The sequence below is a fragment of the Myotis yumanensis genome, unplaced genomic scaffold (genome assembly GCF_028538775.1).
Source record: "Myotis yumanensis isolate MYYU_CA2020_CCGP unplaced genomic scaffold, mMyoYum1.0.hap1 SCAF_3, whole genome shotgun sequence".
NCBI lineage: Eukaryota > Metazoa > Chordata > Mammalia > Chiroptera > Vespertilionidae > Myotis > Myotis yumanensis.
This window is the reverse complement of record NW_027223754.1, coordinates 120607119-120634355: the sequence shown is the minus strand read 5'-3', so window position 1 is coordinate 120634355 and position 27237 is coordinate 120607119. Positions and strand designations below refer to the sequence as shown.

At 42.7% G+C, this 27237-nt stretch overlaps 1 long non-coding RNA gene across 1 annotated transcript in view; it reads left to right on the top strand.

Moving 5' to 3' along the window:
- LOC139005249 (uncharacterized) overlaps positions 1–19810 on the top strand; it is a 28064-nt gene extending 8254 nt beyond the window's left edge. Inside the window, exon 3 of the long non-coding RNA XR_011470649.1 lies at positions 19780–19810. This is a non-coding gene — a long non-coding RNA (uncharacterized lncRNA). The remainder of the gene's footprint in view (positions 1–19779) is intronic.
- The last annotated feature ends 7427 nt before the right edge of the window (positions 19811–27237 follow it).

Genomic DNA, 27237 nt, shown 5'->3' with positions numbered 1-27237 from the left:
CAAGCTCTCTGAACCCCATTCCATTGTTTGGGGGCTTTGAGGAAGTTTCATTATGTAGGCATGGTTGATTAAATCATTAGCCATAGGTGATTGAATTCAATCTCCTGCCCTTCCCTCTTTGGATGTTGGAAATGGGGCTAAAAATTTCAACTGTCTAATCATGGCTTGGTCTTCCCCAAAACCAGCCCCCAAGCTGAAGCTATCCAGGGACCCACCAAGAGTCAACTCACTAACATAAACTCAAGTGTGGTTGAAAGGGGCTTGTTATGAATAACAGAAGGTTCTTCTATCACCCCTATCACTTAGGAAAATCTAAGGGTTTTAGATAAAGCTGTGTGCCAGAAACTAGGGACAAAGACCAAATTTATATTTCTTATTGTAATATAATACATCATTCCTTTTTATGGCTGACTAATATTCCATTGTATGGATATACCATTTTGTTTATCCATTTCATAGCTGACAGATCTTTGTGTTGTTTCCACCTTTTGACTATTGTGAACTATACTGCCGTGAACATTCATGTACGATTTTTGTGTGGGCATTTGTTTTCTTTTACCTTGGATAAATACCAAGAAATGATATTGCTGAATTAAATGGTAACTCCATGCTTAACTTTTTTAGGACTTGACAAGCTACCAAACTGTTCTCAAACACTTGTTTGCTTTTTAACTTTCTATGTGCACTATTTGGGTTTTTATCTCCCAATTAACTTTATAATCTTAAAGAAAGGACCAATGTTTTCTACTTCCCTTCATCTGTATTTATCTTAATGCCTTACACCTAATAGAAACTCTCTAAGTATTTGTGTGTGATCATGTAATTAAGATAATATGCCCTTTATCCTGGGAATCTAATAACAAAAACAGTCTAACTGTCAGCTGGTTGGTGGACATATCTATGGCTTTCTTTGCTTTCCTTAATTTCCACACTGGAGAATTTTAGGCAACTGTTGGTTTGTGTGTGTTGTGGGGAATGGACAGAATGTAAGAGGGAGTGGAATTAGAAGGAATGGCTTACCTTATCCTTCTAGTCAAATGTTTATACAGATTCCCAAAGAATGTTTATCAGTGCTTATTCAAAGCGTGGCATCCAATTTATACCATGCTCACAGTCTGGCGATGATTTGAAGGATCTTCCCTGTACTATTCAACTCAACTCAACTCTCCAGTCACGTATATGGAGACTTACTCCAGGGGTTAATCAGGATTCTCATTTGCAAGTAACAGAAAAACAATTTAAACTAACTCACGAAAAAAAATTAAAAGTAGAGAGGATGCCATGGCCAGTTGCTCAGTGTTTAGAGCATCAGCCTGCAGATAGAAGGGTTGCAGGTTCGTTTCCCGGTCAAGGGCACATACCTTGGTTGCAGGTTCCCCAGTCCCTATATAGGAGGGAACCAATTGATGTGTCTCTTTCACATCAATGTTTCTCTCTCCCTAACTCCCCCTTCTCCCTCCCTTCCACTCTCTCTAGAAATCAATGAAGGAAATACCATCAGGTGAGGATTTTTTTAAAAAGTAGAAAAGAAATTTATTGGTTGGGTCTCTGGTATCATATTGTTCATGCTTGCTGTCTCCCTGAGTCTATTGGTTTCATTTTATTCTGTCTTAACTTTATTCTCAGAAAGATTCTTTCCAACTGACAATATGATATCCCCTGGCAGTCCCTTTGATTCTCATGATCTCTTTGACACCAACACCAGAAAATAAGGCAACTATCATGAACTTGGCTAAATTGTTTACCATCCTGCGGTGGTAGCCTAACATCAGGCTACAGTTTATTCTTTTTAGGGTGGGAACTCTGGAGATACCCGAAAAGTCTAGACATCCATCCATCACAGTAGTGTCCACTACTTCTCTCCTCACCACAACTTCCTCTGGAAATTCTTGGCTCAACAATTTGCACCTCATGCTTGGATAGGAAGCACCTAGCCCTGTTCTTAGAAAGGAACATAGAAGCCATAGAATGATTGGAAAATATATTGTCTCAGGATCCATTATTCAAAACTTCCTGCCATGCCTTTCCTTCTCTACTTGCACCTTTGCATTGGGCTGATCAAGCTCATTGAAATAGTCCCAGTCCTGCTGGGCAGCCATTCCTGACAGAGAACCTCAACAAGCATGAGAGGTTCAACCCAACGGTGTGCAGGGCTGAGGCTAGGACATGCAACTTCAGCCCTTTCTTCACTTGACCCTAGTGTTCTTGCATCTTTTCCAATACTGATAAATGCATCCCTATAATAATAAAAACTAGGATGCTCTTTCAAGCCCAGATCAACTCAATGGTGAGATTTGGAAGTTTTCTATTGCTTCTTCTTCAGTCCTTCTGTGGCTATTGCTCTATCATTCCCCCCAAACTTTGTGAGCCAGGAATGGACAAAGACATAGACAAGATTGGAGGCTGGCTCACCCCACACTATTATGTTCCAGCAAGAAATCCAAGGAATCCAAACATACTAAATTTAAGTCTACCCAACATTATAAAAATATAGTTACCAAGGTAGAAGGATATACAGTTTTAACAGTTTGTTAGCATAAATTATAAATTGTTTCTTTGTCTGTATTTGAGTGTTGGGCCCTGGAAAAGTTAGAAACAGACCTGTCTCTCCTTTTTCCTTTTCTTTTCTTACTAACTCTGATGAGCTGTTGTCTTAGGCACCCTCCTAAGAAGTAGAGGACCAAAAGCATTAACTTTGCCAATTAAGTCTTGGATTTGTATCTGCTATGCCTTCCACATAGGTCAATCACTGATGGATCCAAATCCTACCAAGCAGAGATACCTAGGGAAAGAGGATGATGTAATCAGTGTATTTATGCCTCATTTAGAAAAGTTTGTTGGTATGAAAGGAAGAAAAAAAATCATATTGGTGTGGGTTATGAATAGAATGCCTCAGCAGCAGCTTCAAGAAACCTAAGCATGCTAAAAAGTGGTATGCAAAACAAGTATGAGAGCTCTCCTAATGTGAAGAATTGCCTCTTTGGAAGAGCTCACAGAACTTTACATTCATTGTCATACCACCTACCTAAGAGGTGAGATTTACTATTATGGTTACATGAAGATGAGGAAACTAAGGTACTGATTAGTAACTCTTAACACTTAATCAAAAGTCAATCCCTCCATGCCAGGGCAAAAACAAGTTTTGCAGGTGCCTGAAGTATTTATGGTGTGTAAATTATATCTCAATTTAAAAAAATATTTTGTTATTGATTTTAGAGAGAGGAAGGGAGAGGGATAGAGAAATGGAAACATCGATCGGTTGCATCCTACACAGGGATCAAGCCCACAACCCAGGCATGTGCCCTGGCCAGGAATTGAACCATGACTTCCTGGTTCATGGGCCACACCAGCTGGGCAAATCATATCTCAATTTTTTAAAAAATCAACTATAGAAAAAACCAAGATGGTGGCATAGGTTAACCCTGGAGTTTGCTGCCTCGAACAACCACTTCAAAAATACAACTAAAAGACGGAACGGACATCATCCAGAACCTCAGGAAGGCTGGCTGAGTGGAAGTTCTACAACTAGGAGGAACCGAGAATCAGAGGAGGCACAGTGCTGAAGTAAAATACTAAGGTGCAGAGTGCGGGCAGCGCGGGCTGGTGGCTGAGGGCGCGGTTGTCTGTTTCAATCAGGAGGGAGCCTCAAACTCTGAGCTCCAGATCCGGGCAATTCTCTAGGGACCCAGACTCAAACAGGAGAAGCAGGACTGTCTGGCTTCGGTGCCTCCGAGGTTTGCAGCGGTTGCTGGGACAGAGAGGCAGAGCCTCTGGGGATGGACTGAGAGCAGCCATAACTGCTCCCTCCTCCGCCCTGTTGATCCCGTGGGACCCGCCCCGCCCAAGCCCTGCACAGAGCCATTTGCTGGAGAGCCTCAGGCAAAGGCTAGATTAGCACCTCCCTAGAGGACAGAAGTTCTCCCACTGCAAACACAGCTGATTCTCACAGCCAGTTGGCCTGGAGGTCAAGTAGTAATTACCTACAACAATCAAGGCTTGACTACAACAAGACTGCTCACAGAGACAACAAGGGGGTGCACCAAGAGTGTCTACCTCAGGTAATTGGGACACTTAACACGGAAAGCCACTCTATGGACACAGCGAAGCATAAAAAAATGCCAAGACAAAGAAACAGGCCACAAAGGACAGAACCGGAGGAAAGCAGGCTACTGGATATAGAATTCAAAACCACACTTTTGAGGTCTCTCAAGAGGCTTCTAGAGTCTGTCGATAAACTTGATGAGATGTACAGGAAATCTAATGAGACCCTCGATGGTGTGATAAAGGACCAACTAGAAAGTAAGCATACACTGACTGAAATAAAGAATATTATACAGACTCCCAACAGCAGACCAGAGGAGCACAAGAATCAAGTCAAAGATTTGAAATGCGAGGAAGCAAAAAACACCCAACCGGAAAAGCAAAATGAAAAAAGAATCTGAAAGTGTGAAGATAGTGTAAGGAGCCTCTGAAACAGCTACAAGCGTACCAACATCAGAATTATAGGGGTGCCAGAAGATGAGAGAGAGCAAGATATTGAAAACCTATTTGAAGAAATAATGGCAGAAAACTTCCCCTACTTGGTGAAAGAAATAGACTTACAAGTCCAGGAAGCGCAGAGAACCCCAAACAAAAGGAATCCAAAGAGGACCACACCAAGACACATCGTAATTAAAATGCCAAGAGCAAAAGACAAAGAGAGAATCTTAAAAGCAGCAAGAGAAAGAAACTCAGTTACCTACAAGGGAGTACCCATACGACTGTCAGCTGATTCCTCAACAGAAACTTTGCAGGCCAGAAGGGAGTGGCAAGAAATATTCAAAGTGATGAATAGCAAGAACCTACAACCAAGATTACTTTATCCAGCAAAGCTATCATTCAGAATTGAAGGTCAGATAAAGAGCTTCACAGATAAGGAAAAGCTAAAGGAGTTCATCACCACCAAACCAGTATTATATGAAATGCTGAAAGGTATCCTTTAAGAAGAGGAAGAAGAAGAAAAAGGTAAAGATACAAATTATGAACAACAAATATGCATCTATCAACAAGTGAATCTAAGAATCAAGTGAATAAATAATCTGATGAACAGAATGAACTGGTGATTATAATAGAATCAGGGACATAGAAAGGGAATGGACTGACTATTCTTGGGGGGGAAAGGGGTGTGGGAGATGTGGGAAGAGACTGGACAAAAATTATGCACCTATGGATGAGGACAGTGGGTGGGGAGTGAGGGCGGAGGGTGGGGTGGGAGCTGGAAGGAGGGGAGTTATGGGGGGAAAAAAGAGTAACTAATGTAATAATCTGAACAATAAAGATTTATTTATAAAAAAAAAAATCAACTATAACACTTGACCAGAACCAGTTATGTAATTTGCAGGGCCCAGTACAACAAGAAAATGTGGGACCCTTGTTTAATATTATGAGGAAATTCAAGACAGTAACAGCAGAGTCTTAACCCAAGCATCGGTCTTTCTAAGCAGGGGGGCCTGGATGACTGTACAGGTTGCACAGCCATGAAGGCAGCACTGTACATTGTGCAGGTGAAGTCAGATGTAAAATTCAGGTTCCCAATGTCCCAGCAGAACAGTGATCCTCAAACTGGGGGACATAGATTCCTCTAATAAATTTTGGGGCATCTTGAGACTTTTTTCATTGTTTTATTTTCCTGTCATCACTAAAGTTTGATAAACACAGGGCCATCTCGTCTTCTATCAAAAGTCAGTCCCTCCATGCCAGGGTAAAACCGGCTTTGCAGGTACCCGAAGCCTATATAATTTTAGGGCCTTCTGTAGGAAAAAGAATACAAAATTACAAATAAAAACTAGGTCTTAAAGGGGCCCATGCCAGCAAGGAACCCTGAGGCATCAGCTTCATTAGCTTCGGGATAAATCTCTTCCTGCACCTATGTCCCAAATCTCCTCTCCTCTCAACAACTGAAGGCTTTTGCTCCTTTGTTATCCCTTCCCTGTCCTGTGTCATTAATCTCACTCCATCTATTATCATTCCTCCACTCCTGCTTCCCCATTAACTCCTCCTCTCTCTTTAGGTGCCTTCCTTTCTGCTCTTTTCAGAGCCAAACTTCTGAAAGAGTTGTCTTCACGGGCTACTACTGCACCTCCAACCTACTACCTTGTTTAGTTCCCACCTCTCCACTGAAAATGGCTTTGTAATGCTTCTTAACAGTAAATTATATGGCTCCTGATTGCTTGAACCTGTGAACACTGTTCTATGCTTACCTGTTTGAACTCTCAGCAGCATTTGTCTCAGCTGAGATCCCTCTCTTCAAGCTCCTCTCTTGGTTCAATGACACCACAATCTCCGTGTTCTCCTCTTAGGTCTCTGTTCCTTTTGCTCTCCTTTGCAGGTCCCTTTTACTCACACTCTAACAGTCTTTATGGCATATGAACTGATTAACCCACCGGGGGCACAATCCTCAGGTTCTCTTCTCTTCTCAATCTATACCACCTTCCTAACCTCATGTACCTTTATGGGCTGAGGACTCAGATTTTTAGAGAGAGGAAGGGAAAGGGATAGAGAGATGGAAACATCCATCGGCTGCATCCTGCACAGGGATCAAGCCCACAACCCAGGCATGCGCCCCGGGCAGGAATTGAACCATGACTTCCTGGTTCATGGGCCGACTCAACCAGTCCCAGTCTCAGATCACTATCTGCCAGTTTGGCATCTCCACTGGGATGTGTCACAGATATCTCAAACTTAATATGTCCAAAATGGGTCTTGGGGCTCCCTTACTACCCCAAAGCCAACTCTCCCCTAGTTTTACTCATCTCAATATATAGCACCATCACATAACCAGTGGCTCAAGTCAGAAATGTGAGAATCATTTTTGATTCACCAGTAAGTTCTATAGAAACCAACCCCCCAACCAAAAACCATATCTCAAAGGTATTTTCTTCTCTCCATTCCCCATGATCACACCCTATCCCAACCAGCCCGTGATTTCTAAATTCCAGCAATAGCCACAGCACTGGTCTTCTCCCTTCCTCTGCTGCTCCATGTTTTTCATAACAACCAGAGCAGCACTGTCCTATAGAAATATAATATGATCACATATGTAATTTTAAATTTTCTAGTAGCTACATTAAACTAAAAAGAAACAGGTAATACTCATTTCAACAATATATGCTGTTAACCTAATATATTCAAAATATTATTATTTCAACATATAATCAATATAAAAATCAATGAGATATTTTATGTTTAATGTAATTTTAAATGTACAATTTTACATATACCAAATCATATATATTTTATACTTAGAGTATACCTCAATTCTGACTAGCTCTATTTCTAGTGCTCAATAGTTGTAAGAGGCTATTGGTTACCATATTCTGAAGAGCCGGAATGATTTAAAAAAAAAGTAAGTTGAATTACCTTGAATAATTTAGTGCTTAATAACTTCTTGGTGGCTTCACGGTGCATTTGGGACAAAACCAAAACTCTTCACTGAGGCCTACAAGGGGATCCATGATCTAGCCCTATCTTGTCCACATATTCATCATCCTTGTGCCTCTTTTCTTGTTGTTCACTTTGCTCTAGCCATCTTGGCTTCCTTTCCATTCTGAGAACACACCAAGTCTGTCTGTCTGTATGTCATGGTTCCTTATCCTCAAATTTCAGCTTAAATATTATCTCATCAGACAGGCCTTCCCTGCCTGCATCTAAAAAGGTCCATCTGGCCCTAACCAGTTTGGCTCAGTGGATAGAGCATCTACCTGCAGACTGAAAGGTCCCAGGTTCGATTCCGATCAAGGGCATGTACCTGGGTTGCGGGCACATCCCCAGTAGGAGGTGTGCAGGAGGCAGCTGATCGATGTTTCTCTCTCATCAATGTTTCTAACTCTCTATCCCTCTCCCGTCCTCTCTGTAAAGAATCAATAAAATATATATTTTTTAAATAAAATAAAAAGGTCCATCTGTGTTATCATTTATCACAATACTCTGTTATCTTCATAGTGTTTGTTATTTTCAGTTTGTAATTATATTAGTCAGTTTATTGTCTATCACCTCTATTAGGCTATAAGTTTCATGAAGGCAGGAATTATCTCTAGCACTGTATACAAATCTTACCTCTAATTGGCACTCAATAAATAAATATGTGAGCACCCTAACCCCCTCACTAAGGGAATAGGAAACAAATTTATTTCAGTAGAGTTGTGCATCAAATTATAATAAATGCATGATAAATAAATATATCATGGCTAGAAGATATTCTTTCCTATTAATCAAGGAAAGGTTTTAATGTAGGTAAAGCTAGATTTGGTTTGTTATCTTTCTTTTTGAAGATTACTTAATATTTTCTCTGCAGATAGGGCAATTTCCTTGAAAAATATTCTATTAAGGGGATGTGCTTCTGGGACCTCCCAAATCTTAATATAATGGTTCCTTGAAAGTGAAACTCTTATTCTATGAGACAAAACTAGAGACTCCAAAGCCTCTGGCTTTAGGGAAACGTAGCTGGAAGATGAATGGATGTCCTTGATGCCAACCTACAGTGATTACTAATTTATTCACTCATTCAGCAAATGTTGATAAATGCCTTTATAGCAGGCACTGTTCTAGGCTCTGGGGATACAGAAGTGAGCCAAACAGACAAGAATTCCTGCCCTTTTTGAATTTACATCCTAGAGTGGGAGATAGATACTAAATAAGAAACTAAATCTACAGTATGTTAGATGGTAGTAAGCTCTACAAAGAAAAATAAAGCTAGGAATAAAAGTAGGGCATCCAGGACTTACAGTTTTAGGTAGGATGACCAGAAAAGGCCTCAGTGAGATAGTGATACTTGCATAAAGAATTGAAGAAAGTGAGCCATGTGGCTAAGTTAAGAGAGTTCCAGACAGCAAGGCCAATGTACCTCGTAGCTGGAGTAGAGTGAATGACAGAGAGAGAAGTTGGGGATGAGGTCAGAGATGTTGGGGATTGGTGAATAGATCACATAGAGCCAGAAGTCGGCCATAATAAGGCCTTGGGCTTTTGCTCTGGATGAGATGAAAAATCAATGGAGGGCTATGAGCAGAAGAGTGACATGGTTCTGATTTGCATTTTTAGTTGATCACTCTCACATATGTACTGGATGAGTGAGTGAAATCGATGAATGAATGAATCTACCAACCAATCAATTAATCAGGGCAAGAAAAAATAGGAGAACTAGTAGGCTTTGACTCAACTTGGGAACAAGAAACAATGTTTAGAAATAACCCCTAAGAAGCAGTGAACCTCCTGATTCACTTTTTTGTTAGATTAAAGACATAAAGACTCAGTTGAGATACTTGCACTATTTACTGCAGATCCTCTTTAGGCTTGTTATCTATATCCTAAGGAGGGGCAGGCAAGACACTTGAGCTTGTGAGAGGAAAGCAGCTGGCTGCTGGTGAGCCTGGTGGAGGATCTCAAGCAGCTCCTTTGTCACTAGAAACCTGACTCTTTTTGGTTTAGAGAGACAATGACAGGCTTGGCTGGGGACCAATAGAAACCTGCCAAGTATACAGTCTGCTTCTCTCAGCCTAGACAATCTTTGAGAAAGGAGTGTATCTTTTGAATTTGCAAAAATGAGACAGCAAAGGGGAGAACTAAAATTTCTCATTAGTATAACACTCAGATTGTGTCAAAATGTGTTGCTGGATCTATTTTGTTCTAACTGTGAGAAAGCAAGACTTATCCACAAACAGAAGGGAAGATATAATTGTGGGGTTTAGAATTGAAGGAGCTCCAAAATGGCTCCTCCAGAAAATTTATCTCTGCTAACCATTGTTTACCTCTGCTATATTCTTTTCTTTTTTTAAAATGGAAATTAATGTTCTAATTACAAAAGAATAATACATGTACATAGTTAAAAATTCAAATACGAAAGAGTAAAGGATGCTAAGAAACAATATAGACATGCAAAGTCTCAATAATATAAGCATGTAAAATCTTCCTAAAGTCACCTATGTATTTGACCCTATCCCAATATTAGAATATTTTTAGAATTAGACAAAGAAATGCTAAAGTAAATGCTGAAAAACAAATGTGCAAAACTAATGATGAAATTTCTGAAAAAGAAAAATAACAGGGCAAGATTAACTTAATCTGATTCCTACCTCATTCCTTATACCAAAACAAATTCCAGATGGATCAAATATTTAGAGGTTAAAAATAAAACCATAAAAGTACTGGAAGAAGCATAGGAAAGTTTTAAAAAATAATCTTGAGTTATGTTATGATTAAATTGTGTTCCATCAATTGTGTTTCATATGTTGAAGTCCTAACTCCCAGTATCAGAATGTGACTGTTTTGGGAAATAGAGTCTTAAAAAAGGTAACTAAATTAAAGGTCATTTGGATGAGTCCTAACCCAATCTGACTGGTGTCAATATAAAAGATGAGATTTGAAACCAGACACACACAGAGACAAGACCTTGTGAGGACTCACGGAGAAGGTAGCCATCTACAAGCCAAGGACAGAGGCCTCAGAAGAAACCAACCCTGCCAACACCTTGATCTTGGACTTCTGGCCTCCAGAACTGAGCGGAAATAAATTTCTGTTGTGGTACTTTGTTGTGTCCAGCCTAGCAAACTAAAAACAGGTGACTGAAATCTTTCTAAGCAAGATATAGAATTTAAAAGCCATAAAATCAATGATTAATACATTTAATGACAGAATTTAAAACTTCTGCACAGAAATAAAAACAAACATCAAAAAGCCCACCCCCCCAAAAAAATTAATAACCAGCTGGGAAAAATATGACTACCAAATGGCTAATTTCTTTAATTAAAGAAAAGAATAAAGGAACCCAGGATTGTCAAATTTTTCTTTCTTTCTTTCTTTCTTTCTTTCTTTCTTTCTTTCTTTCTTCTTTCTTTCTTGTAATAGAAGCTGGAAATTCAAAGTCTTACGTGATATCACCTGATGGTTTCACATTGAATACTAATTTCCAATTTAAACACTGTATGGGGCTCTGAGTTTATGATCTCTAGTCCAGATTACCATCACAAGGGGCCTTCCCTTCAGCAGATCCATCCAAAGTGGGCTGTGAGTTCTTTTTAAGATTTCACTGCCATTGAGTGATGCGGAGTGTTTCTTCTTAGTCCTCCAAAAGCATACTTACATACAAACACACACACATGCCACAAATGCATGCACACACACAGGCAAACCCAATTAATATTTAACTCTCAAATACAGTAAAGGTTGGAACTACATTATAGAAGGAAACCATTTTCCAATATGCAAGATAATATTTACTAACCCTGTCATGCTAAATGGGAATAGCTTTACATTTTTTTTGTGCAGAGGTATGTGAGTCACTTCCTCTTCCCCTCAGTGGTAACACAGGTCAAGAGGCCTACTATGAGAAACAGGAGCCTTTACAGCAGGGATCCTCAAACTACAGCCGGTGGGCCACACGCAAATACAAATACTGTATTTGTTCCCATTTTGTTTTTTTACTTCAAAATAAGATATGTGCAGTGTGCATAGGAATTTGTTCATAGTTTTTTTTTAAACTATAGTCCGGCCCTCCAACGGTCTGAGGGACAGTGAACTGGCCCCCTGTTTAAAAAGTTTGAGGACCCCTGCTTTACAGAGTTGTCTGTTGATTGATGGCTATACTGAGAACCTGAAGTAGCTTTTAAACACACACACACACACACCTTCTGTGTACTTTAATCCAAATCACATTCCCAAGCAGACATCTCCAGAAAGGAGAGGAAATGAGAGAATTTATGATCTACTTGCACAAGAACCTCCTCCTATGAGGTGAGGGATAGTGTGCCTGTTTGTGGAGGTAGGGGTGGGAGGGTTGTAAAAATTATAATTAAAAATTTTAACTACGGTTAATCTTGGATAGTAAGATTTGGGATGATTTTGCTTTTCCTCTACATGATTTTCTGTAATTTCTACAGTGAACTTGTATTACTTTTAAAAACAAGAAAAAGAATAATAAATATTATAAAAATCATTTTGTATGTTAATCTTATCTTTCTAACTCCTTTGAGTAAGGGGTCACATTTTTTTTGTATCCTATCTCATACTATACTTTAGGGCTCATGGTTGGCACTTAATATACTCTTGCTAATTATCATTAATTTGGAGTCTTTTCCACAGCTAGTCCTGATCAAAGTCACCTAGGCAGAAGTTTTGCCTGGGTAAGAATGATCCTCTTGGAACTGTCTGGAAAGCAGAACCTATGGGGTGGATGTGTATTGCCTATTCGGACTTTTAGCCAGCCTCATAATGCTGTGTTCCAGAAATCTGCTCCAGGAGTCTATTTGGCATTATTTTAAACTTTCAATAGTACTTATTGGTTTACAAGATTGCCATTCACAGATTTAATACTAGATGGTGTGCATATCATCCATCAAATGGAATGTTATTTTATCCAAGAAGCATGCTCTGATTTCCTCACCTAGAAGTAATCTTTCCTTCCTCTAATTTTTATTACATATGATTTCTACCTCCATATCATGCATCATTTTCTAAATTTTTGTTATAGTTATTTGTGCATACATCTTATCGCCCCTCCTTGATTCTGTGTTTCCGGAATTGGGACTCCTTCTTCAGTCACCTTGTTTCTACAATAAGAGAATAGCTACCACAGATCAAGCAGTTGTTTGTGTGCTAAGCTCTTCATGCTATAGGTGGAAGTGGAGTTCTTGCAATGCCACAAGGAAAAGAATTTCCTGAGACTTGCATGGGAGAATGAGTAATATTCATTTTGGTGGAAATAAACCCCTGGGTTTCCAATGTCCCATTTCCCTCCGTCCTGTCATGGAGAAAGTCCAACTGTGTCTTCAGGAGGGCCAGAATCAAGGCCACTGCCCATAGTTTCTGCTCCATATTAAAGTCTAGTCCAGTCCAGTCCAGCATCCTGCGTATGGAGTGTGGGGCGCGGTTACGATGTTTTGGCCAGGTTTAAGCCTCGGACCTATGAAAGGAGAGGGTCCTCTCATTGCCACGTGCAAGTCCCAGCTGGAGGGCAGGGCCCTCCCAGCACAATCATAGCCAACGGCTGTGGTTGTAAGCTTGAACCTATGGTCCGAACACATAGCCCCACGTGCCTTGTGATAGAGTTTAGGTGCATGTAGTTGAGTAGGGTTGAGACTCACGAGAATGCTGTAAACAACGTGATCATGCCCCTACTTTGCCTCGTGGCATCTGCTATAAAATAAAGACACGGCTTGTGGGCGCTGGCGCTGGCGCTGCCTCCTCATCAGGGAGCAGCATCCCACCGAGACCCAGCTTTCATTCTCTTGTCTATCTTTTCTCAATCCTTTCACCCCCCCACTCAGGGTCACTGAACCAGGCTGAGCTGGCATGGCACATAAGGTGCCCTGGGGCTGAGTATGCCATGGCCGGGCCGGATCCCCACAATGGAGTCCACACAGCTATGGTTCATGTGGCTGCTAAGACCACATGGCTATGGAGAGAGACCATGTGAATGCACAGGTGAGCAAGAGAAAGAACAAGAGAGAGGGAACAGAGAGAGGGAACTCTGGGGATTTTAATCAGGAGCTTCTTCAAACTAACCAATTAACTTTCCAAGATTTTACATGCATCTCATGGGGTTCACCCCCTAGCCAATTCATTGTTCCCCAGGCTAGACTGACAGACAAGCACCTCCCCTGGGCTACCCCAACTTCTACTTCATATGTGCCCATCTCTCCTTTCTCCCCCCAACAATCCAGTATAGGAGGGGGGAGAGAGGGGTGTTAATCTCCTTGGAGAAACAATGCTGTGTGAAGCTGTAGCTTCTTGGTGAAGATTCCCAGGTAACCATGCTTATAATGTCTGACTTTTTACAATGTTTGCTTTCTTTCCTTTATTAATATTAACTAGCTAATTATGACAATAACATTCACGTGGACAATTCCATTTAAACTTCACAACTACTCCTAATGAAGTAAGTATTCTTTATCTCTCTTTTATAAGTGAAAACAGGGGGACCTAAAAGATTAATATCTTGTACAGCAGATACCTGGTAGGTCACTAAGCAGTGGAGCCTCAATTAAAACTCAAGTACTTTGACCTCAGAGCCTATGCTCTTCATTACTGGGTCATAGCATCCCCTAATAATACTTCCTGCACATTGTAGGCAATAAAAATGTAGTAAATACTTGTTAAATGGATTCATTAATTAGTTAGTTAAACAGTGATACAAGAATGTTGATCAGCTGTTAGGAGACCTTCTCAGTTCCAGATACCTCCTCTGACCTACAATATTGGGACTGTAAAGCATTTAGGAGCAAAATCAGGGGATATTCAGGGGTTAGATATCTAGACCACCATCAAACCAAGTTCTACCAATACTAAATTAGTAACATTAGAATTAACTTAGAACACTGTTTTACAATCCTATGCAAACATAGCTGAGACTTACTAAAGAGGAGAGATTACACATCTCAAAGAACTAAATAACATAACTTTTGAACCTTGATGTTCAGGGGAGAGGGCAGATATTGATATATCTATACTAATAATAGCTTAGGTCATGACCTAAACGACCAGATGGACAACTGGTCACCAGGAAGTACATGGAGCATCTCTTGGTCCCTCCCCCACAGCCCACAGGCTCCTATCACAGCAAGGCTGGTGGCAGGTGGGTGAGTGAGGTGGCGGGGGTGGGTGGGGAGGGCGAGGCAGGCACAGCTAGGTTGTTAGCCTCCGGCCTGGTCATAACAACCTCGCTACTGTGGCAGCTTTGGATGAGACCCAGAGAGAGGCCCAGAGAGAGAGGTGGGGCCTGATCAGCAGCTGCTGGCTGCTGGCCAGGCCTGGAGAGAGAGAGGCAAGGCCTGATCTGCAGCTGCCATGGAGGCTGCAGATCAGGCCCAGAGAGAACGACAGCTGTCAGCAGGGCCATTCTGGATTTCCCAGAAGAGCCAATGGCTGCCTAGGAGGCAGAGCTTTTGACACTGACTGACATAGAAACCGACCAATCAGAACCTAATCTGGATGAACTGCAAAGGCAGAACCTAAGGTGGGGGCTGAGGAGGGGTTTTAAGGGCAACAGCTGTTTGGTGTAAGGTGTAAGAAAGTGGTTCAATTTTTTAATAACCAGTTTGGCAGTATAGTGCATATGGCTGGCTATCAGTCCAGATATAGGGACTATGTATTTTTGTCTGCAAAGAGTATCTCCTCCTGCTGAAAAAGGCTTTCCCCCCCATTTAAGCAATCCTATCCTATATAATCTATCTATACTAAAAGAAGGGTAATATGCTAATTAGACCAGGTCAACCGACCATCTTCCAGATATCTGACTTCTTTCCAGACAAAGCCATAGTGGTGGTGGGGGTGGGGGGGCGGGCAGAGGCAGTTAGGGGTGACCAGGCCAGCAGGGGAGGGCTGTTGGGGGCAATCAGGCTGGCAGGGGACCAGTTAGGGGTGTTCAGGCAGAGGGGTTAGGGGCAATAAGGCAGGCAGGCAGAGAGGTTAGGGGCAATCAGGCAGGTGAGCGGTTAGGATCTAGGGGTCCCAGATTGTAAGAGGGATGTTTGACTGCCAGTTTAGGCCTGATCCCTGGCAGTCAGACGTCCCCCAAGGAGTCCCTGATTGGAGAGGGTGCAGGCTGGGCTGAGGGAACTCCCCCCACCTGCTCCATGCACGAATTTCGTGCACCAGGCCTCTAGTAGAAATATAATATCTATAGCTATATGTATCTTATAAGGTTATTTGTGAGGTTTATTGAGATAATGTGAAATATCCATACAGTGTTGGGTACATAGCAGGAACTCCATGAATATCAGCACTACCCTACACTTTATTCTCATTTCCCACTTTGCAGTTAAGTTGAAAGAAGGCACAAAGCCAAAGCAGAGATGAATGGGCAACAACTGGCAACAGGAGATGTTAGTCACATTCCACAGGACTGAGTGGTTGTGAATCAGAGGTGTTAAGGTTCACTCCCAAGATTCCAAAGAGCAGCTTTTAGTCTTACAAAAGTAGTTGGGAGGGTAACAAGTAAGAGGCCTACTGGAAGGCAGAGGAAGTCTTATTCCTAGCAGAGGGTGAAATTGTTTTTTAGGATTCCTTCAAGTAATGAGTGGCTATTTTGTAGTTAGAATTGGATTAGCCCAAGGCAATGCAGAAATTCATGTATCTCACTGTACCATCTACATTTACTGAGGAATAGAAAGATTAATTGCAGGCACCTGCCAGGCTGGTCATCCCACTTAGTATAACCAACCCTGGAGAGTTCCTCTCACATTCCAGAAACTGCTCAGTCTCCTGCCTCTGTGAAGTTTATGTATCTGTCTGGAAAAAGGCAGTTCAGGCCACATTTTCCCCAAGTAATAGAAAAAAACCTATCTCAACAAAGCTAGAAGTTTTCTGACAAATCTAGGTTACTTAAGAGATATTTCAACAACCTATGTCTTTGGCACAGTTTCCGTGAAAAAGACTCATAGATGCAGATATACATACAGCATTGTTGTTTTTTAAAAATCTTTATTGTTGAAAGTTTTACAGCTGTCCCTTTTTTTACTCCCCATTGCCCCCTCTCCACCCAGTTCCTGCCCCACCTCTGGCCTTCACCACCCTATGGTCTGTGTCCATAGGTAATGCATATACTGGTATGCATATAAGATCTTTGGTTAATCTCTTCCTGACCCTCCTCCCCAAAACCCTTCCCTCTGAGATTTGTCAGTCTGTTCAATGTTTCCATGCCTCTGATTCTATTTTATTCATCAGTTTATTTTGTTCATTAAATGTCTTGTTTGTTTATTTTTATTTTTAGATTCAATTGTTGATAGATATGTATTTATTGCCATTTTATTGTTAAGATTTTTTATCTATTTTTTTCTTATTATTCCTCTTCATAAAGAATATCCTTCAATATTTCATGTAGTACTGGTTTGGTGGTGATGAACTCCTTTAGCTTTTTCTTGTCTATGAAAGTCTTTATCTGACCTTCAATTCTAAATGAGAGCTTTGTTGGGTAATCTTAATTGTAGGTCCTCGCTATTCATCACTTTGAATATTTCTTGACATTCCCTTCTGGCCTTAAAAGTTTCTCTTGAGAAATCAGTGCACAGTCGTATAGGTGCTCCCTTGTAGGTAATTAACAGCTTTTATTTTGCTGCTTTTGAAATTGTCTGTAACCCTTGGCATTTTAATTATGATGTGTCTTCGTGTGGGCCTCTGTGGGTCCATTTGTTTGGGACTCTCTGTGCTTCCTGGACTTGTAAGTCTATTTTTTTCACCAGGTAGGGGAAGTTTTCTGTCATTATTTCTTCAAATAGGTTTTCAAAACCTTACTCTCTCTCTTCTCTTCTGGCACCCCCATAATGTGAATGTTGGTACACTTGAAGTTGTCCCAGAAGCTCCTTACACTATCTTCATATTTTTTTATTCTTTTTTCTTTTGCATTTCTGATTGGGTGTCTTTTGCTTCCTCATATTCCAAATCATTGACTTGATTCTCAGAATCCTCTACTTTACTATTGAATCCCTGTAAATTATTCTTTATTTCAGTTAGTGTATGCTTAATTTCTGACTGGTCTTTTTTATGTCTTTGACATTCTCACTAAGATACTTGAAAGTTTCACTAAATCCCTTAAAGCTCTCATTAAGTTCCCTGAAGCTCTCATTAAGATCCTTGAGTAACCTTATAACCATTGTTTTTGAACTCTGTATCCAGTAGCTTTCTTGCTTCCATTTCTTTCATTTATAACATGTTTCTTTGTTTCTGCATTTTGGCTGCTTCCCTGTGTTTGTTTCTGTGTATTAAGTAGAGCTGTTATGTCTCCTGGAATTGATAGTGGCCTTGTGTAATAGGTGTCACGTACAGCCCAGTGGCTCAGCCACCCAAGTCACCTGAGCTGGGCAATCGAGGTGCGCCTCTGTGTGGGCTGTGTGCACAGTCTCATTGTAGTTGAGCCTTGATTGTTATTGGCATCATTGGGAGAAATTGGCCTCCACGCCAATTGGCTGTGAGGTCCAGCTGCATCAGTCTCAATGCACTTCCTTCTTTATTTCTCTAGTTGTAGGACTTCCTGAATTCAGCCAGATTTCAGGTGATTCTGAGTGATGGTTGTTCTGTATTTTAGCTGTGATTTCGATGTGGCTTTGGGAGGCAGCGGGTACCAGCATTTACCGAGGCCACCTTCTTGGTTCCTCAGGTTTTCTCCAGGGCTTTTTTGTTTTTAGTTTTTTTTGGTGGGGAGTCTTCTTAGGAACAAAACCTGTACAGGAGTAAGGGAAGCAGAATTAGGCAGAGAGAGAGAGAAGTTGAACTCCAATGCCCTTGTACAGCTAAACCTATGGAATGCTTGTTAACAGTGCACAGTTGTCCCCAATAAAATAAGGTGTGGCCTTTGTATCTCCTATTGCCTTGGTCGGCAACCTTCGGCTCACGAGCCACATGCGGCTCTTTGGCCCCTTGAGTGTGGCTCTTCCTAAGCCTTAGGAGTACCCTAATTAAGTTAATAACAATGTACCTACCTATATAGTTTAAGTTTTAAAAAATTGGCTCTCAAAAGAAATTTCAATCGTTGTGCTGTTAATATTTGGCTCTGTTGAGTAATGAGTTTGCCAACCACTGCCCTATTGAATAGTCGTTGATACTGGCTGCTTGGAGAAGGGGGTAAAACTTTGTGCAAGGTAACTCCCTTGTTCAAGGCTATTCAGAAGGGGACTCAGCTGTAAACCTCCAATAGCAAATACCTGCAGCTGTGGAAATTCATCCATTATAACCTGCTATGCCACTGGGAGTCATGTTCAAAATCTATGAGAGATTTTAATTTGTCATAATTTTCAAAGGTAGTAATAGAGGAGAACTGCTACCAGAAAGCTGTCTGAGTTAGAGGGGGCTCTCCCCAGCTCAGCTCTTGTCACACTGGCAAGAAAGAATTCCTAGGAGTGACAGAAAGCAATGTTGAAACAAAGCAAGCAAATTTATTAAGAATACACTCAGGCCCTGACTGGTTTGGCTCAGTGGATAGAACATTGGCCTTCGGAGTCCCGGGTTCAATTCTGGTCGAGGGCATGTACCTTGCTTGCGGGCTCAATCCCCGGTAGAGGGTGTGCAGGAGGCAGCTAATCAATGTTTCTCTCTCATCAATGTTTCTAACTCTCAATTCCTCTCCCTTCCTCTCTGTAAAATCAATAAAATATGTATTTTTAAAAATAATACACTTGGCATAAAGCACAAATGGGCAACTCAGGTAGTCTGAGCACCCTGCCTAGTGGGGGTTCAAGGGTTTTATACTTTCCCCCTTATAAGATTCAAGGTTCCCCTGCTGGATATCTTGGGCTAGAGACTAGGTTTCAAGGTTGCCCTTTTACATTATTGTGGCTTTTGCCAGAATTTATAAGAACATCTGGTGAATTTATCTTGGCAAGACCACTGACTTCTTTATTCAGTTGGTGAGATGACTCCCCATTTCTCCCCACCCCCTTTCTCAACTCCTTCCCTATCAGCTATCTATGCTGCCTAACAAAACATCATCTAGAATTTGAGGTTGGGAAAGGGGTGAGATAAAGAGACATACTGTAATTTTCAACTTTCTGCAGTGTAGACAAGCAGAACAAGAATTGGATGACCCTAAGGGTACACTCCAGCTACATTTATGGCTGATGGAGAAATCTGTGCATTTACTCTTGACTGCAGAAATTAGGGAAGTACAATAAATGGATTTCTACGCCTGGAAACTTAACCCAGTAGCCTGGAATTATAGACATCACAGACAGTAGGTCCTCAATAAATGTCTTTTTAAATTGAATTATATTGCATTGATTTGGAGTTCCTAACTGAGGGATCCATTGTCTCTCTTTGCAGAAAGTGTGGAGAGAGATTAAAAATGACGGTGGAGTAAGTTGCTACACAGACATGCTCCAAGGATCAAACTAGAATTACACCTAAAATACAAAAAAAAAAAAAAAAAGAAATCCTAAATAATCAACTGAAGACTAGCTGGAGAGAACCCTGATAATGAAGAATGGAAAGTGGAGACCACATAAAGACTGGTAGGAAGGGTGGGGCCATGAAAGGGCTGGTTGTGCTCCCATAAACAGCAGCCGAAGTTCCAGAGAGATATCTCAGCTGTGAGGAGTTGCCACTGAGAATTCTGGGGTCTAATCCCCAAGCTGGACCCCCCAGTAGAGAGCACCAGAATGGAGAAAGGTGCCCACAAAACATCTGGCTGTAAAAAGCAGTGGGGTTGCTGTCTGTCAGGAAATGTAGGCACCCTCTTAAAGGGCCAACACAAAATTTCATGTGCAGCCACTCACCTTTTGCTCCAACAGAGGGAGGGAAAAGTGGACTGGATTTGTGTGAGCAGAAGCCAGGGGTGGGGGATCTGGGGTTAGAGATTGGAAGGCAGACACCCCAGTTTCCTGTGCTGAGTCATTCCATCACACTGCAGAGGTCATCTCTTCTGTGGCAGACCTTTGCTATTCAGGCAGTTTTTGCTAGGGGGGAAGACAGTTGACCCACCCTATTGGAAAACCCTTTGCCCCACCCTGTGAAGTTTCTGAGGCACAGTAAGAGACTGAGAATCAAACAATTAGCCTCCAGGAAGAAGCAATTGCCCCACCCTGTTGGAAAACCTCTCACCCAACCTGTTGACAATTGCCTGAGGTTACTCAAGACTGAATCAAATCAGTCTGAAGGTAGAGGCAGGTCTCTGGAGGATTTGCATCTTTGCCTGATCTAAATTAGTTAGAAACAGTGTTTGACACTTTCCTGCATGAGAGATGGAAGGCGTAGCAGATCTATGTAATACATAGTTCACAAACCCAAACAGGAAGCCAAAATGGGGAGACAAAAAAACAACCCACAAACAAAAGAACAAGAGAATTCTCCAGAAGAAGAGCTAAATGAAATGGAGATAAGAAATTTTCAGATATAGAATTTAGAATAATGATGGCAAAGATACTCAACAGCATAAGAAAAGATATAATAACTATGAAGAATGACATCGCACTAATAAAGAACATAGTGGAAGAAATACACAACAGATTAGGGGAAGTTGAGGATCACATCAGAGAAATAGAAGATAGAGTACAAAAAAATGACACAATCAAAGAACCAAAAAGAAAAAAAATTGAAAAACAAGAGGATAGCTTAAGGGAGCTGTGGGAAAACATGAAACATAACAATATTCACATAATAGGTATACCAGAAGGAGAAGAAAGTGACCAAGGTATAGAGAATATGTTTGAAGAAATATTAGCAGAAAACTTCCTCAACATGGTGAAGGAAAAAGTCACACAAGTCCAGGAAGCACAGATAATCCCAAGCAAGAAGAACCCAAACAGGCTTATGCCCAGACACATCATAATTAAAATGCCAAAAAATTAAAGACAAAGAAAGAACCTTAAAGAGAGCAAGAGAAAAGCCATTTGTTACCTGTAAGTTTGTCATCTGATTTCTCATCAGACACTCTACAGGTCAGAAGGGAATGGCATGAAGTACTCAAGGTAATAAAAAGCAAGGATCTGAAACCAAGATTACTACATCCAGCAATGCCATCATTTAAAATAAATGGTGAAATAAAGAGCTTCCCAGACGGGAGAAAAAACAAACAAACTAAACTCGATCACCACCAAGCCAGCATTGCAAGAAATGCCAAAGGGACTGCTGTAATAATAAGAAATAGAGAGAAACCTAGGCATGCAGAATTAAAATGGTAATAAATAAGTACCTATCAATAATAACCTTAAATGTAAATGAATTAAATGCTCCAATCAAAAGACATAAAGTAGCTGACTGTATACAAAAACATGATCCAACTATATGCTGTCTACAAGAGACTCACCTCAAAACAAAGAACTCACATAGGATAAGAATAAATGTATGGGAAAAATCGCCCACGCAAATGGAAACAATAAAAAAGCTGGGGTAGCAATACTCATATCTGACAAAATAGACTTCAAAATGAAGGCTATCATAAGAGACAACAAAGGTCACTACATAATACTAAAGGAATCAATCCAACAAGAGTATATAACTCTGGTAAACATATATGCACCCTATAAAGGAGCACCTAAATATATATATTTTTAAAAGCTTCTACAGGGCGTTAAGGGAGAGATTGACAACAACACAGTCATACTACGGGACTTTTAAAAATATGTATTTTTATTGATTTCAGATAGGGAGGGAGAGAGAGAAAGAGATGGAAACACCGATGATGAGAGAGAATCATTGATTAGCTGCCTTCTGCATGCCCCCTACTGGGGATTGAGCCCGAAACCCGGGCATGTGGCCTGATCAGGAATCAAACTGTGACCTCCTGGTTCACAGGTTGATGCTCAACCACAGAGCCACACCAGCCAGGCATATTAGGGGACCTTAACCTCCCCCTGCCCCTGACTTCACTAGATAGATCTTCCAAACCAAAAAATTAACAAGGAAACAGTGACTCTAAAGGACACACTGGATCAGGTGGATTTAATTGACATTTACAGAACATTTCACCCCAAAGCTGCATAATATGCATTCTTCTCAAGTGTACATGGGTCATTCACAAAGATAGACCACATGTTAGGACACAAAACAAGTCTCTGCAAGTTCAAGAAGATTGAAATCATATCAAGCATCTTCTAGATCACAGTAGAATGAAATTAGAGATCAACTACAATTTAAAAAAGCACTTAAAAACATTCAAACACATGGAGGCTAAATAGCATGTTAATAAACAATGAATGGGTTACCAATGAGATAAAGAACAAAATAAAAAAACTTCCTGGGCAGGGGGGCACCGCGGGAGGCTGTCCGAAGTCCAGGACCCGGATCTGTGACCCTGCCAGATGGGGGACAGTGCTTGAGGCTGTCCGCAGTCTGGGACCTGGATCCATGTCCTCTCGAGTGGGGCGGCAGTGCTTGAGGCTGTCCGCGGTCCCGGGACCTGGATCTGTGACCCTGCCAGGCGGGGGACAGTGCTTGAGGCTGTCCGCAGTCTGGGACCTGGATCCATGTCCTCTCGAGTGGGGCGGCAGTGCTTGAGGCTGTCCGCGGTCCCAGGACCCGGATCTGTGACCCTGCCGGGCTGGGGGCAGTGCTTGAGGCTGTCCGTGGTCCCGGGACCCAGATCCGTGACCTGGTGGGCAGGGGGGCAGCACGGGAGGCTGTCAGCAGTCTGGGACCTGGATCTGTGACCCTGCCAGGCGAGGGACAGTGCTTGAGGCTGTCCGCAGTCTGGGACCTGGATCCATGTCCTCTCGAGTGGGGCGGCAGTGCTTGAGGCTGTCCGCGGTCCCAGGACCCGGATCTGTGACCCTGCCGGGCGGGGGGCAGTGCTTGAGGCTGTCCGTGGTCCCGGGACCCAGATCCGTGACCTGGTGGGCAGGGGGGCAGCACGGGAGGCTGTCAGCAGTCTGGGACCTGGATCTGTGACCCTGCCAGGCGGGGGTCAGTGCTTGAGGCTGTCCACGGGACCAAGACACGGATCTGTGACCCTGCCGGGCGGGGGGCAGCGCTTGAGGCTGTGCACGGTCCCGGGACACGGATCCGTAACCCTTCACGGTGGGGAGGCAGCCATCAGCGCCCAGGAGTGACTGCACGAGATCCGCCTCCTGGCCCAGAAGGTGCAGTATTGCAGGGACAGCCACCGTGGCGGGCCAGACTGACGTCCTCCTGGCCGCACCACGGGGGTTTTCGGATCTGCAAAGCCAGAGGCCTCCGGTGTGCACATAACCCACTGGCGTGCGAACAACCCTCAGCACACTGTCACCCTCCAACGCCTGCAACAGTTGCAAACCAAGGCGTGCACAAGTTCCCCCCGCCTCTCCACCGCACTTCCATTAACCCAGCATGCCTAACACCCCCACAGGATGTACACACATCCCCTCTGATGCACTCACATCCTTTGGAGAGTGTCTGGGTGTTCTGGGTGCTGAGGGTGGGCGCCTGTGAGATGACAGTGAGAGGGCGGAGTGGTGATGCCCTGTTCCCACGGAGGCCAGTGCAGCTACGAGATCACCTCTGGGGGGTTAATGCAGGTGCTGAGGCAGGAGCAGGTGCAGACAGACACAGCTGGTGGGCGCGGGCGGCCCTCTCTGAGGTGCCTTCGGTCAGCGTTCAAGATCAAGAACCCAGAGGCAGAGAGGAATTCCGTCCTCTCAGTGAAACAGTGGGATAGTCGGGGCAACTGTAGAGGAGGAATGTGCACTTTGGGTGCCAGCACCCATGAGTGAAGGCTGCCCTGACTGAGCCTTGCTTGCTTGGGGCCTAGGGCACTCCTGCCAGGCAGCGGGTGACAGGATGTGCTTTTCCGAATTAATGAGAGAAAACGTTGATTCTCCTGCTGCCCACAAAGGTGGAAAGTGAAGTGGGGAGACATGTGGGGAGTGAGCAAGGTTCCCTGTCTGGTGGTTCCAAATCTGCTGTTGGTTTCTTTCACCGCTGACTAGAGATATACAGGGTGTCCCCCCAAAATGTATACACACTTTGAATACCTACTAATTCCAATGGTTTTAAGCATAAGAAAGAAACAACAATGGAGCTGTTATCTGTTAAAAGTGTGGGCACAAACAGGTAGTTGGACATTCCCTGAGGGGTCTCAGATTGGAGAGGGTGAAGGCCAGACTGAGGGGCCCCTTTCCACCCCCCCTACCCCAGTGCACGAATTTCATGCACCGGGCTACTAGTTATTAATAACTAGTGACCCAGTGCATGGATTCATGCACATTGAAAGAAAATTAATTAGAAAAAATATTTTAATATCGCTATTCAATGCCCTTTCTCTATAATAGAAGTGTCAACCAAATTAGTGATCAACAATGACAGATCGAAACACACCCATGCGATTGGTGCTAGTGAGAGCTTTATGTGTATCGCTCATGCGCAAGTCAATGTGTATTTTTAAACTAGAGACCCGGTGCAAGAAATTCATGCATGGGGGGAGGGGGGGCGGGCTGTCCCTCAGCCCAGCCTGCACCCTCTCCAATCTGGGACCCCTCAGGGGATGTCCGACTGCCGGTTTAGGCCGATCTAAACCGGCAGTTGGACATCGCTCTCACAATCCGGGACTGCTGGCTCCCAACCGCTCGCCAGCCTGACAGCCTGATCACCCCCTAACCACTCCCCTGCCAGCCTGACCAACACCTAACTGCTCCCCTGCTGATCCGATCACCCCCAACTGCCCTCCCATACTGGCCTGGAAACCCCCAACTGCCCTCCCCTCTAGCCCGATCACCCCCAACTGCCTTCCTCTGCAGGCCGGGCCCACTCTAACTGCCCTCCCCTGCAGGCCTGATCCCCACAACTTCCCTCCCCTGAAGGCCTGGTCACCCCCAACTGCCCTCCCTTGCAGGCCCAGTCACCCCCAACTGCCCTCCCCTGCTGGCCTGGTCGCCCCCAACTGCCCTCCCCTGCAGGCCTGGTCCCCACAACTGCCCTCCCCTGCAGGCCCAGTCACCCCCAACTGCCCTCCCCTGCAGGCCTGGTCCCCACAACTGCCCTCCCCTGCAGGCCCAGTCACCCCCAACTGCCCTCCCCTGCTGGCCTGATTGCCCACAACTACCCTCCCCTGCTGGCCATCATGTGGCGACCATATTTGACTACATGGGGGCGGCCATCTTTAACCACATGGGGGTGACCATCTTGTACAACAGCATGAGGGTCAATTTGCATATTACCTCTTTATTATATAGGATTGCCAGTGCGTGTCATATGTACTGGCTGGTTGGTCGGCTGGTTGGACAGACAGACAGCTGGTCACTTAGCCTTTTATATGTATAACAGGATATTGTAAACATTCAGTTACAAAATATTAATTAAAATGTTTCTTACATACTGTGATATTGGCTGGGCTGCAAAAATATTTGTTGTGGGCCTCATGTGGCCCACAAGGCCGCAAGTTTAACATGCTTGGATTAAGGCATTGGTCATAGGCAATTGATTCAACCTCCAGCCTCTCTACCCTCCCCAGAAGTGGGGGCTGGGACTGAAAGTTCTAATCCTCTAATCACATGGTTGGTTCTCCTGGCAACCAGCCCCAAACCTTAGTTTACCGGGGGCTTTCCAAAAGCCGTCTCATCAGCATAACAAAAGACACCTTTTTCACTGTCAACACTGAAAATTTTGAGTTCTAGGAGCTATGACATAGAAATTGTAAATGAGAAATATGGATCAGTTGCTGCCCATACATGCCCGAACAGGAGGTTAACCCCGAAATCTGGGTATGTACCCTGACTGGGAACCTAAACTTTGATCCCTCGGTGCACAGGACGACACTTCAACCAACTGAATCACACTGGCCAGGGCTATATTTTACAAGTCACAATATTGCACCTTATATTCCCATAATATTTTCCTCATATATATCACTTAATATCTGTCTCAAATTAAAGGACTTTTGTTTTATTTTGTTTGTTTTTAAAGTTGGTGTCTACTTTTCTACTAGGTTATAAACTCCTGGAGAAGAAGATATCAACATATCCCTCCATGTTTTCCTCCAAGTCAAGGATAATTTTCAAAATAATTAACACCCAGTACAGCACAGGCACCAATCAATCCAAATGGACACTGGTGTTAAGCAATTTGTATGGCCATACTGGGATTACAGCTGGATATGTTCTGCATACAGAAGGCATCTAATAATCAACTTTGGTTTGAATTTCCTTGGTTTGATAATCTTGGCCCTGGCATCTAATGACTTTCGTTAAGGAGACAGGCTATTTTTTTTTTAATTGCCAAAATATGATCATAACCATTTCTCCTTCTTGATTTAATCCTACAGAAATCTTTGAGTAATTCTGAAAACTTTGCAATAAACAGGACAATTCATCCACATCTGCATTGTCCAATATGGTAGCCACTAGCCAGATGTATAAAATATAAGACACTCAGTTAAATTTGAATTTCAGATAAATGAAAAATAATTTTGTAGTGTGTGTTCCATGCAATATTTGGGATATACTTCAAACTACAATATTATCTGTTGCTTATCTGAAATTAATAATTAACTGGGCCCTAGCCAGGTAGCTCAGTTGGTTAGAGTGTTGTCCTACTACGCCAGGGTTGTGGGTTCGATCACTGGTTAGGACACATGCAGGAATCAACCAATGAGTACATGAGTAAGTGGAACAACAAATAGATGTTTTTCTCTCTCTCCCCTCCTGTTTCTAAAATCAGTAAGTTAAAAAAGTTAAAAATATATAAAATAATTAACTGGATGTCCTGTATTTTTATTTGCTAAATCTGATGACCCTACACATGTGGATATCTAAATTTAGATTAATTAAAATCTAATAAAAGTTTAAAATTTAGTTTCTCAGTCTCACCAGCTGC